The sequence below is a fragment of the Sebastes fasciatus genome, chromosome 15, assembly GCF_043250625.1.
Source record: "Sebastes fasciatus isolate fSebFas1 chromosome 15, fSebFas1.pri, whole genome shotgun sequence".
In the NCBI taxonomy this organism is placed as follows: domain Eukaryota; kingdom Metazoa; phylum Chordata; class Actinopteri; order Perciformes; family Sebastidae; genus Sebastes; species Sebastes fasciatus.
Window position 1 is genome coordinate 31,791,018 of NC_133809.1, and position 12,151 is coordinate 31,803,168.

At 42.8% G+C, this 12,151-nt stretch overlaps 1 protein-coding gene across 1 annotated transcript in view; it reads left to right on the plus strand.

Moving 5' to 3' along the window:
• Window positions 1-5,404: 5,404 nt before the first annotated feature.
• Window positions 5,405-12,151, plus strand: part of myt1lb (myelin transcription factor 1-like, b) — a 238,254-nt gene continuing 231,507 nt past the window's right edge. The window contains exon 1 of the mRNA XM_074659944.1: window positions 5,405-5,497. The gene's annotated coding sequence lies outside the window, so the exon portion shown is untranslated. The remainder of the gene's footprint in view (window positions 5,498-12,151) is intronic.

Below are 12,151 nucleotides of genomic sequence, written 5' to 3' on the forward strand. Positions count from 1 at the left end.
CTCCCTCTGTGGCCTTTGTGGCTCTAATGTCACACTACTTCCTCCTTTACGTGTCCACGGCCTTCGTCCTTTCCACGCTTCCCATTCATTGTCTATGCAAGGAACCGTGCAATGCATTCTGGTAGCGTGGCGGCGCTATTCGAGAGACGGGGCGTCACGTGGGCCGCTCATCATTTGCATAAAGTTGAGGTCTAAGCTACTTTATGCAAATCAGGGCATCTGGAGCAACTCGCCACCTCTGGAAACTCCCTAGAAACTTTTAAACTAACCTCTGTCGATCCAAAATGAAGACAGATTCATCAACTGCAGGCATTATTTCTGGCATAAAATGTTTTCAGAAACATTTCGGTGAACTATTTTTCGTGATATAAGAGAAGAAAGTTTCCAAACGAGCCGCCATGTTGGTTTCGCATTGAAAGCTGGGAGCAGCAGCTCACGGAGGAAAGGGTTCGTCCAATCAGGTGCCTAGTGTCTAGTGTCTAGTGGCAGTCCATCAAGCGTCCAATGCTGGGAAACAAAGCGATTCCTCGCGATAAAACACGCCCCTGTGGACACGTACCATTAGAGACTAAGGAGCACTGAAGCTGTTCTGGAGGCTTTATTACCGAGACACTTTATGTTTATTTTCCTTTTCATTCGTCAGCCATCTGTATCCATCTCATTTAATTTCACCAAACCATAAATAGAACTTTACCATCATCAGGGTTGCTCTGACTGTGTTGACATCCAGAGGTGTTACAGCACAAGGTGAAAGAGGAGCAAATAAGCTGTAAGAGTAATCGGCGTAACACATCGCCCCCACCTGCCATCAGCTGCAGCGCTCTCTGCACCAGAGCTATCAAACTGTGCAGCTTGCTTAATTAGCAAACAGTTAACTGTTACAATCCGCCTTGAGTGTCCCTCGCCAGAAGCTCACATCTCTCCCATTTTGATGCTTGGACGTGGCCCAAACGCAGCGACATGGAAAATAATAACAATACTGGGCTCTGGACTTGGATGTGAAACCCTCACACTGATGAGTGTGTGTTAACTTGTGCTGTTAATGTGTGGCAGTGTGTGTGGGGTGATGGGAGTGTGTAAGGGGGCTTGAGGCCATTGGTGCTAGATAAGACTCCATCCGCACTGCAATGTATAAATAGCTTTGCCCTGGTTTGGTTGCTGGCACCCTCTAAAAATCACATACACACACACACATCCCGTAACCCTGATCCAGCTGCCACCGTGCAGCCGTTCTGTGTGGTTTGGCTGCCCTTCAAGAAGAGTGTGTGTTTGGGAAGGTGTGTGTGTGTGTGTGTGTGTGTGTGTGTGTGTGTGTGTGGAGCTGTCTCTATCTGACCCTCTGCATGTGTGAGTGTGTGGGAGTGTGTGTCCGCGAGGGTCCATGTGTACACTTTAATACCCTGTTTGGCTCTCTCTGCAACAGATGGAAAAAAAAATTGGTTAACTGCTGTAAATTACGAGTGGACGCGTGTTTACACCTGTATTTTTCTGCAGCAATGGGCTCATACACACACACACAGGTACCCCTCCACAAACACACCTACATACACGTGCAAATGTCAATTAAAGGGACTGTATGTAAGAATCAGAAATGTCTTGTTAACAGCGACACCTGTGGCCGTTAAGTCAACTAAAGTCAGCGTCCTGTTGCTGGCGCTTGTGCTCGCTCTACATAGACATGAAGGAGCATCGCTCAAAACAGCGAGGAGACACACGTCAGCTAAAAGCACAATATCACTCTATATTTCAGCTGCTTGGCAGTAATGTTATCTGACCAGACGAAGGTCTCTCCATGAATCAATGCTGATCCTAGTGTTGGCTTTTCCTGCCTCAGCCTCCCGACCGCGGCCGGAGGGAATGGGGGAGACGATTTGGTTTTGGTCGGAGACGATAACGTTTCTCTCTGCGGAGCCCCGTCACTTCACAAGACACGGGAAACCTCTGTTGGTCTGGAGGAGCTGCAGCAGTTATTTCTGCACAAACGTCCACTGTACATTCACTAGATATTCTCAGAGCTAAACTAACTCTTCTGCAGTGTGGAGTGAGCAGCATGCACGTGAGAGGTGGAGCGAGAGAGCGAGAACGAGCGCGGTGTGTGAGTGAAGGCAGGCAGAGGAGCAGAGGAGCAGAGTACAGCAGAGACTCCGGTCCTGGAGACCAAAGCTACATCTCCCCTGTGTCTTCTGACCGTGGTCGGGGGACTGGAGCAGGAAGAGTTAACACTGTTTAACAGACGGGCTTCACTAGATACAACTTTGAGGTTTTGGTGTTTCCGTGTAGTTTGTGTTGGAGTCTGAGTCTGAACAGCGTAGCCACACGCAAGCACGCATGGCACACCGACCCGCAATGATTTATGTACGATTTATGATTTATGTGTACGAAGTTACAAACAAGTACCTTCAATACAAATGCATTTCCCCAAATTTCAGTCTCAAATGGATTCTAACTTTTTCCCTTCCTCATTCAAACTTTTTCATCTCTCTTTAGGAAGGGATGTGAAATTCTGCTAAATCTCCTCTAATCCCTGACAGGTTTTCTGTTTCCTCCTGCGTCACAGCCATATTGTCCTAATCTTAAAGCCTCTCACCGGACTGCTGGAGTCTCCGTCTCACACGCTGAAGGGCCAGTAAACCACCGCAAAAGACGCAGTTTTAGAGTCAGACAGGGAATCAAATAGTATGAGATCACTTCAGAGTGTTCTGAGAGACGGTCACAGTAACTGTGCAGCTGTGGAGAGTGCAGACCAGACCGAGTCCTAATCCGGAACACCACCACAATGTGTTGACTGCAGCTGAATGTCAGAAAGAGATGACAGAAGGCGATAGATTTATAACCCATTTTAAAGCGTCTTGAGATAAATGCTGTTGTGATTTGACGCTATATAAAAATAAATTGAATTGAACTGAATTGAATTGAATAACTTGATTTCTTGTGAACAGATCATGTGACCATTAAAAAAAAATAATAATAATTAATGTGAATGTTCATTTTATTCTAATATTTGCATTTATCTTGTTTTTTTATATACAGCTCTGGAAAAAATTAAGAGACCACTTCAAAATGATCAGTTTCTCTGGTTTTACTATTTATTGGTATGTGTTTGAGTAAAATGAAAGTTTTTGTTATATTCTATAAACTACTGACAACATTTCTCCCAAATTTCAAATATAAGTATTGTCATTTAGAGCATTTATTTGCAGAAAATGACAACTGGTCAAAATAACAAAAAAGATGTAGTGTTTTCAGATCTGGAATAATGCAAAGAAAACAAGTTCATATTCATTTTTAAACAACACAATACTAATGTTTTAACTTCAGAAATCAATATTTGGTGGAATAACCTTGATTTACAATCACAGCTTTCATGCGTCTTGGCATGCTCTCCACCAGTCTTTCACATTGCTGTTGGGGGACTTTATGCCACACCTCAGCTGGGCTTTGTTTGAGGGCTTGTGACCATCCATCTTCCTCTTGATCACATTCCAGAGGTTTTCAATGGGATTCAGGTCTAGAGATTGGGCTGGCCATGACAGGGTCCTGATCTGGGGGTCCTTCATCCACACCTTCACTGACCTGGCTGTGTGGCATGGAGCATTGTCCTGCTGGAAAAAACACTCCTCAGAGTTGGGGGACATTGTCAGAGGAGAAGGAAGCAAGTTTTCTTCCAGGACAACTTTGTGAAGGACGCATGAATCAAGTCAAAGTACAAAGACAAGGCTTGAAGGCCTCTCGAGGTCTCCGTCTAACCATTAGACGACCAGGTGTTGGGCAAAGCTGAAAATTGGACTCATCAGAGAAGATGACCTTACTCCAGTCCTCTATGGTCCAATCCTTATGGTCTTTTGCAAACCTCAGCCTGGCTCTTCTTTGCTTCTTTGGTGCTCTGACAATGTTCCCCAACTCTGAGGAGTGTTTTTTCCAGCAGGACAATGCTCCATGCCACACAGCCAGGTCAGTGAAGGTGTGGATGAAGGACCCCCAGATCTGGACCCTGTCATGGCCAGCCCAATCTCCAGACCTGAATCCCATTGAAAACCTCTGGAATGTGATCAAGAGGAAGATGGATGGTCACAAGCCCTCAAACAAAGCCCAGCTGAGAAGTGGCATAAAGTCCCCCACCAGCAATGTGAAAGCCAACACAAATTCATACAACAGAGCAAAACAAAAAAAGATATCTGTCTAAAAAGCTGTCCATTGCATGTAGAGATTCTTGCTCCATTGTAATAACTTTATTGATCCACTGACTTTTCATCTAGCGCCGTCATCTGGCCAATATTTCAAATTGTCTTATACCTTATGACCCAATGCCCACAGTGTAACCCACTCAACATAGCCTATAACAAGGATGAGTTGATTTCCAGACTGTTTCTTATCTGCAGTAGCTACTGTAATCCAGCAGGGGCAGTGGTGGCGCTGCAGAGAGAAAACAACAACAGCACTTCCTGGTTGGGAGAGTAAGAGTAAGACAGCAGGCAGGTGGCGTTAGCAAGCAAGAACAAGTAGAGAGGAAACCAACCACGCACAGTAGAACGTCTGAACACAACATAAGAGTTAGTTTCAAGGTTCTTCTGAGTGAAATCCGTCCTAAAACGGCTTACAAGCAGCAACCGGTCCAAGTTCTACAGAGGATTTAATGATTCACGTAATTCATTCTCTGGTTGTGTATTTACCATGCTGCGCTAGCTAACATAGCTAACACAGCTAATATAGCTAATATAGCTAACATAGCTAACATAGCTAACATAGCTAACACAGCTAATATAGCTAACATAGCTAAAATAGCTAACATAGCTAATGTAGCTAACAGAGCCAACAGAGCTAACATAGCTAACATAGCCAACAGAGCTAACATAGCTAATGTAGCTAACAGAGCTAACATAGCTAACATAGCCAACAGAGCTAACATAGCTAACATAGCTAATGTAGCTAACAGAGCCAACAGAGCTAACATAGCTAATGTAGCTAACAGAGCTAACATAGCTAAGTCAATGTATTGTGTTACAGAGTGAGAAGTTCTTTTGGTAAGAGTGTTTTCTTGATAGACATTTACTAAAAACCAATCCGAGTAGGACTTGAGTTGAATAGACTAAAGCAGAATTAGACGGAATGAAGGAAAGTGCTGGTCCTGTTGCTGTGTGCTAACGTTATAGTAGCATTAGTAACAGGTGTTGTCCAGCGTGTCCAGATGCTAACGTTAAGAGCTTTGAATGTAGAGTAATCTTGAAGGTACTGTACATTCATTCATTTAGATTTTTGAGTGGTATCTGGTAATATTTCATCATTTAAAAGAGAATGATCAGATGTTGCCCTGCTTATGGTTTGTTTTGCACCTGATGATTTGTGATGGACTTTGCCATGGAAAAATCATCGATGGACATACAACAGACTAGCAGAGGACTTAGGACAGAAAAGCTGAGGACGTAGAGCGGGTGTGTGGAGGAACGTCTCACCAGTCAAGAGGACTGGTTGACTCCGCAATCTTCATCACACCTTACAGGTAAGAGCTGCGATTGCACCACATTCCATTTAAAGGGGTAAGAAATCACCCTACATGATGAACATAGGTTTTGTTTGATTTGGTTTGTTATTTAGTGGAGATACTCAGATGGGGGAGGTATATTCTAATGAGCCTGCATGTGACATAGGAAGGGCAGCCAAATCTGAATGTTGTTGAGCTTGTAGAGTCACATGTTTTCTGATCTAGACAGCCCACAAAAACTGACCGGGTTGTCTTATTTCACAGTTTGTGGGTTGGTAGGAACTGAAAAAGTGAGTTTTTCATGATATGTCCCCTTTAAAGGACAGCATAAGGGAAAAATGAACAGAGAACTGTACTATTTAGTGTTACTGTTAAATAAATGCCAGCGATATGTTCTGAGTCATATTTATCACCCCATAGTAGGGGTGTGACGATTCACTCAGCTCACAATACGACACACGATATTGGGTTCCCGATCTCGGTACGATATTATAACAATAATTTGAACAAAACTTGAATGATGAAAATATACTGTATGACTAAAAAAGTAGCCTTTTTTTCAAAAGACATACAATGCAAAACAATGCTGTTGTTTGCCCTGTAGTTCCATTTTCTATGGTATCAGTCCTTCCTCCTGTCTTCCTGTCCTCTGTCCTCCATCAGTCAGTATAAGTCCTTCCTCCTGTCCTCTGCTGATGTCACTCACTGCTGCAGGTAACGTTAGGGCTGGTGGGGGTGATCAGTTTACCAGTAAGATACATGACAAACTAACCTGAACAGTCAGATTACACAGCCTACTGCCAGGCCAGAACATATTGAAACGTTGCTTTCCTCCATGTTTAACCGTTTCATCGTGTTTATGCTTGTTGAATAGGTGTAATAACTTATCTTGGCTTTACACTTGCAAAGTTTTATTGCACTTACTACAGCAACGAGTGTAGCGTCAACTCATCTCTCCACCACGGCCTCTCTGATCCGCTGTTGGATGTGTGTGGAGCTCCGACCAGGCCTATGAAAGGAGGCTGGGTCGCGGGCGGACATGGCTCTCAGGGTATGACACATGCGCAGTGTAACTGAAGCTGTGTCCGTGCGTTGCGATTGGTTCAATTTCGGCAAGGGCAGACCAGATTTTACTGCCCATGTGTTGTAACCCAAAGATATGACTTGTACTCAAACTCCTTCCATAGGCCTTGAACAGCAGCAGGAAGATGCTGCAGCTTTGCTTTAGCCCCGGAGCCTGTATGTACGAAGTACCTATTATGCCTTGATATCGCGATTCAGCTTTTTGTAACGACGATGCATATCGTCACATTTTTATATTGCGATATTTCGTGGCACGATATTTCGTCACACCCCTACCCCATAGTGTGCTAATAAAGTGCTTACACCTGCAAAACTAATGCCATTCTCATCAACCTCAGCTGTACCTTGCCTTTAGTGCTAAACAGCAAATGTTAGCATGCTAAAATGCTAAACTAAGATGATAAACATTACAGCATGTTTGCATTGTCATTGTGAGTATGTTAGCACCAGCATGCTGACTTTTGCATTTAGCTACAGCCTGGTTGTAGTATGGCTGACTCTTAGCCTTACAATATTCACATTTGATAGATGTGTAAATTACAAAGTAGTAACAAAACTATGATAAATACGGCGGATAACTTTTGGTTTCACACGAGACACCTGACAGCAGTCTCCCGGGTGAAAGTCCTGTGTTTATTTGACCCATCCATTGCCCCTGATCGCCACCCTAAACGGACTGTGCTGCTCTTTATACGATGTCAACTGACTTTCACATTTGCTCCCGTCATAATTATTATGGCCACTAGAGGTCGGCGTCATCTTCTTTAGTTCGTATCGGTGATCAACCATGTGAATAGATGATCTATCTATCTATCTATCTATCTATCTATCTATCTATCTACAGTATATACCTACATGTCTATCTATCTATCTATCTATCTACAGTATATACCTACATGTCTATCTATTTATCTATCTATCTACAGTATATACTTACATGTCTGTCTGTCTATCTATCTATCTATCTATCTATCTACAGTATATACCTACATGTCTATCTATTTATCTATCTATCTACAGTATATACCTACATGTCTGTCTGTCTATCTATCTATCTATCTATCTATCTATCTATCTACAGTATATACCTACATGTCTGTCTGTCTGTCTATCTACAGTATATACCTACATGTCTGTCTGTCTGTCTGTCTGTCTATCTATCTATCTATCTATCTATCTACAGTATATACCTACATGTCTGTCTATCTATCTATCTATCTATCTACAGTATATACCTACATGTCTATCTATCTATCTATCTACAGTATATACCTACATGTCTGTCTATCTATCTATCTATCTATCTATCTATCTATCTATCTACAGTATATACCTACATGTCTGTCTATCTATCTATCTATCTATCTACAGTATATACCTACATGTCTGTCTGTCTGTCTATCTACAGTATATACCTACATGTCTGTCTGTGTCTATCTATCTATCTATCTATCTATCTATCTACAGTATATACCTACATGTCTGTCTGTCTATCTATCTACAGTATATACCTACATGTCTATCTATCTATCTATCTGTCTATCTGTCTATCTGTCTGTCTGTCCGTCCGTCCGTCCGTCCATCCGTCCGTCCATCCATCTTATCCTTATGCAACCCTCTGCACCCTCAGCCTCATTCTTTCTATTCATAAATATATACTGTACACATTTTCCTGGTGAGCACACTCTGACCCCAGTACAGAATAAGTGCCAAGTGTGTGTGTGTGTGTGTGTGTGTTTGTGTGTGTGTGTGACACAGACTCGTCTGTCCCTGCAGCCGTCTGGCACCCCTGCCAATGACATGACCACTGCTGTTGCCAAGATACTGGATCTTGTGTGTGTGTGTGTGTGCGTGTGTTTGCGTGTGTGTGTAGACGTCTTTTTCTACATTCACATACAGTCTTTTTCCATTCTACGTTTTAGCCTATATGTTTGAGCTCTGAACTTCCACACACTCTCTGTCAATCAGAAGTGTACACCCACACAGTCAAATCCAGTGCCTTACCACTGCTGAGGGGATCATTGTGAATTCCTATCATGGGTGGCATAGTGAGTCATGGTCATGAGTCAGAAAAAAATGATTTTTAAAAAACTAATTTCCTGCAATTTTACACTCCTCCATGTGCATTTCGCTGTTTAGACTGCTAATCCATGAAATAAATAATTCACACAAGTCAAAAGAAAGCAAAAAGCTACCTGACCTGTGGGGGAGCAGTTCACTGTGCACAGAGACGATGATCTAAAGTTCCCTGCATGCATAATATCATAGGAGTGTACTGGAAATATCACAGGAGTTTATCAGTTTATTTCATAACACTTTATTGTGAAATTTACTCAAAATAAAACTGTTTTAACTGAGACTCTTAAAGGAGCACTCAACCAATTTTACATACCAAAGTCAATTTAACAGTGAGTATTTACCAGGCAGGGATCCCTATGATGAAAGATCATATTGAGTTGCATGCAAGTGTAGGATCCAGTGTCTTTGCTGCTTGACCCATACTACTGCTCAGGGCTCCAGAGTGCGACCATTTTGGTTGCATGTGCGACCAAAAAGATTTGATCCTCATCTGAAAGGGCTAGTGTGACCTGCAGCAGGACTTCCTTAAGAGCTCAGAGAGCAGGACCTGGGGTTGTATCCTACTTGGAGGGCTGGCTCATGGTGAACACGGGGGTGGGCGGGGGGGCTGGAGTAGTGGAGGTTTTTGGGGGACAACTGTGAAAGGAAAATGTCAAAAATGTGACAGCAGCATGATGATTGGGTGACAGTGTGGTGAAACCTGATTGGTTGAGGATGAAAAGGAGGAGCACCAAGAGACAGCTGACAGAAGTGACAGGGGGGGGGATACACTGTATGCATAAATACAAATAAGCATGTGCAAGACAAGTAGTCTCCCTAACTTAACTTTTGCCATATGTAGACACACACACACACACACACACACACACACACACACACACACACACACACACACACACACACAACTGCCTACTCACGGAAAGATGGACTTCCTGAAACACAAAAAGTCCAAAATTAACTTAAACAAACAGTATAAAAACCTAGAGGATTCTGTTACCACCCACATGCCTGCACACATACAAAACTCAGTAATAACTACAAAACTTTTCCAAACCACTATAGTGCTGGAGGTGGCATCCCACTCAAGCACATTTGACATTTAAATGCATACAGTCAAACCCTCATCTCCCACCACACTTATTGCAGTTTGCAACCCTACCTCAAACTTTCATAAATATGACAATATTATTTCTGAGAGGAACATGTGAATATATTCACTCAGATGTGTGCAGAGGCGAGCCCCCGATATCCAAACAGAAAACTCAATAATAGCACTTTACTCTTATTTGATGCACAACACACATGGATCCATGTCAGGTAAAGTTTGACTTTAACAACAGGGAGTGCACGTATGGTTGGAGCCGTTTTTCCAGTGTCCTCAATAGTTCCAAACAAACTTTTACTAAATTCCCGTATCAGTGCAAGAACCTTCCTGTGAACCAGGACACCTTGCATTTTGTAGAGGAAGTAGGGCTGTCAATCGATTCAAATATTTAATCGCAAATTTTTTTCTAGTTTCTAGGGCTGTCAAAGTTAACACAATAGTAACACGTTAATGCTAATTCATTTTAATGCCACTAATTTCTTTAACGCATTAACACAACTTGTGATTTTTAGGTTGTAAAGTTTTAAAGCTAGAGTGAAGATACTGGCATCATATTAAAGTACAACCTAAGGAATCCACTGGTATCAATCATGTCATACTAGCTTGTCACGAAGGAGGTTAAATAAAGCTCCAAAGTTACGACCTCTGACCTCCAGATCAGTGAATGTAAATGGGTTCTATGGGTACCCACGAGTCTCTCCTTTACAGACATGCCCACTTTATGATAATCACATGCAGTTTGGGGCAAGTCATAGTCAAGTCAGCACACTGACACACTGACAGCTGTTGTTGCCTGTTGGGCTGCAGTTTGCCATGTTATGATTGTAGCATATTGTTTTATGCTAAATGCAGTACCTGTGAGGGTTTCTGGACAATATCTGGTTCTGAATTCTTGAGTTTGGCATTTGGCAGAATGATATGCTTCGGATTAGAGTTTTACAGTGTGAGGAGTTCTGCAAAGGGGGCGTGCTTGTTAGCAGTTAGTAAAACTAACAGCTGTTTCCTCTCTCTCCTTTTGTTTCCTAAATGTTTGTAGTCTTTATGTGCTTTGGAAAATAAATTATTCCACTGCAGCAAGTTGGACTGAACTGAAGTGAACTGAGGGAGAGGATAGTTTTTGCATATGGGTATCACTGTGAAAAAAGCCTGCAGAATGTGCTGTAAGCCGGCGTTGAGCTTCTGGGTCTTGTTGGAAATCAATAATAAAGGTGAACAAGCAGTGAAGTGTAAATAACAACAATCTTTCCTTTAGTGTGCCATTTACTAAGAAGCAACCAGCTGCTGAATAACGCTAACTCTGACAATGATTTATGAATTCTTTGTGTGTGTTGGCATGTTCTCCTTTTATGTGTTTGTGTGTGTGTGTGTGTGTGTGTTTCTCTGTGTGTATGTGTCTGCGTGTGTTGGAGGAAATGAGGTGACCTGCTGCGTGTGAACGCGCTCTGACAGAATGCCTCGTCAGATGTCTGGCAAGAGTCGGCCAATCGGCTCTCCTGTCTGTCTGCTAGCCCAGCTATGGCCCAGACACACGCACACACACACACACACACACACACACACACACACACACACACACACACACACACACACACACATACGCGCACAAGGATGAAATATGTGTGTTCATACATATGTATGAACACACATATTCAAGATGAAACACACAAGGAAGGACGCACATTAGAGCTGTGGGCACATGTGATATGAAATACACATATTATATATATGCAGCTTATACATGTCCCGCCCCACACACACACACACACACACACACACACACACACATAGAAGTGACTCAGAGACATTCTTCCCTGACAGAAGCCCACGTTCTCTATTTGTTTGAACATCATATGGCTTCCACTGATGGATGCCTGTGCTGGAGTCATTAACTGCTCTCCTGTCTGCATGTGTATGCGGTACGGGCGGCTGTAGCTCAGTGGGTTGAGCAGGTCAACCTGTAACCACAAGGTTGATGGTTCTATCCCCGGCTCCTACTAAATATTCCATAATAACCTTTCAGCATATTGTAATTCAAGTTTTCTAAGAGAATACTAGACTTCTGCTCCTCCTCATGGCTCTGTTTTCAGGCTTTAGAACATCTTGACAGGAGACTTTGACCAATCACAGGTCATTTCATTGAGAGAGCGTTACTATTGGCTGTGCTCCGGTCATGTGACCGGAACTTGGCGTTCCTTCACCAGATTTCACAATGGCTGCCGCGTCACAATCTTTCTTATTTTACAGCTAAACCGTGCACTACAAGATGATTCTGAAAACATCTGAGGAGAGAAATAGTCATTACAGTAACAGAATATTGATTCATATTTGATCAGCGCTGCCTAGTTTCACCGTTTGGTCGGAGTTCGCGGGTAATTGACAGCCGGCTCTCATAGACAGCAGCTGGA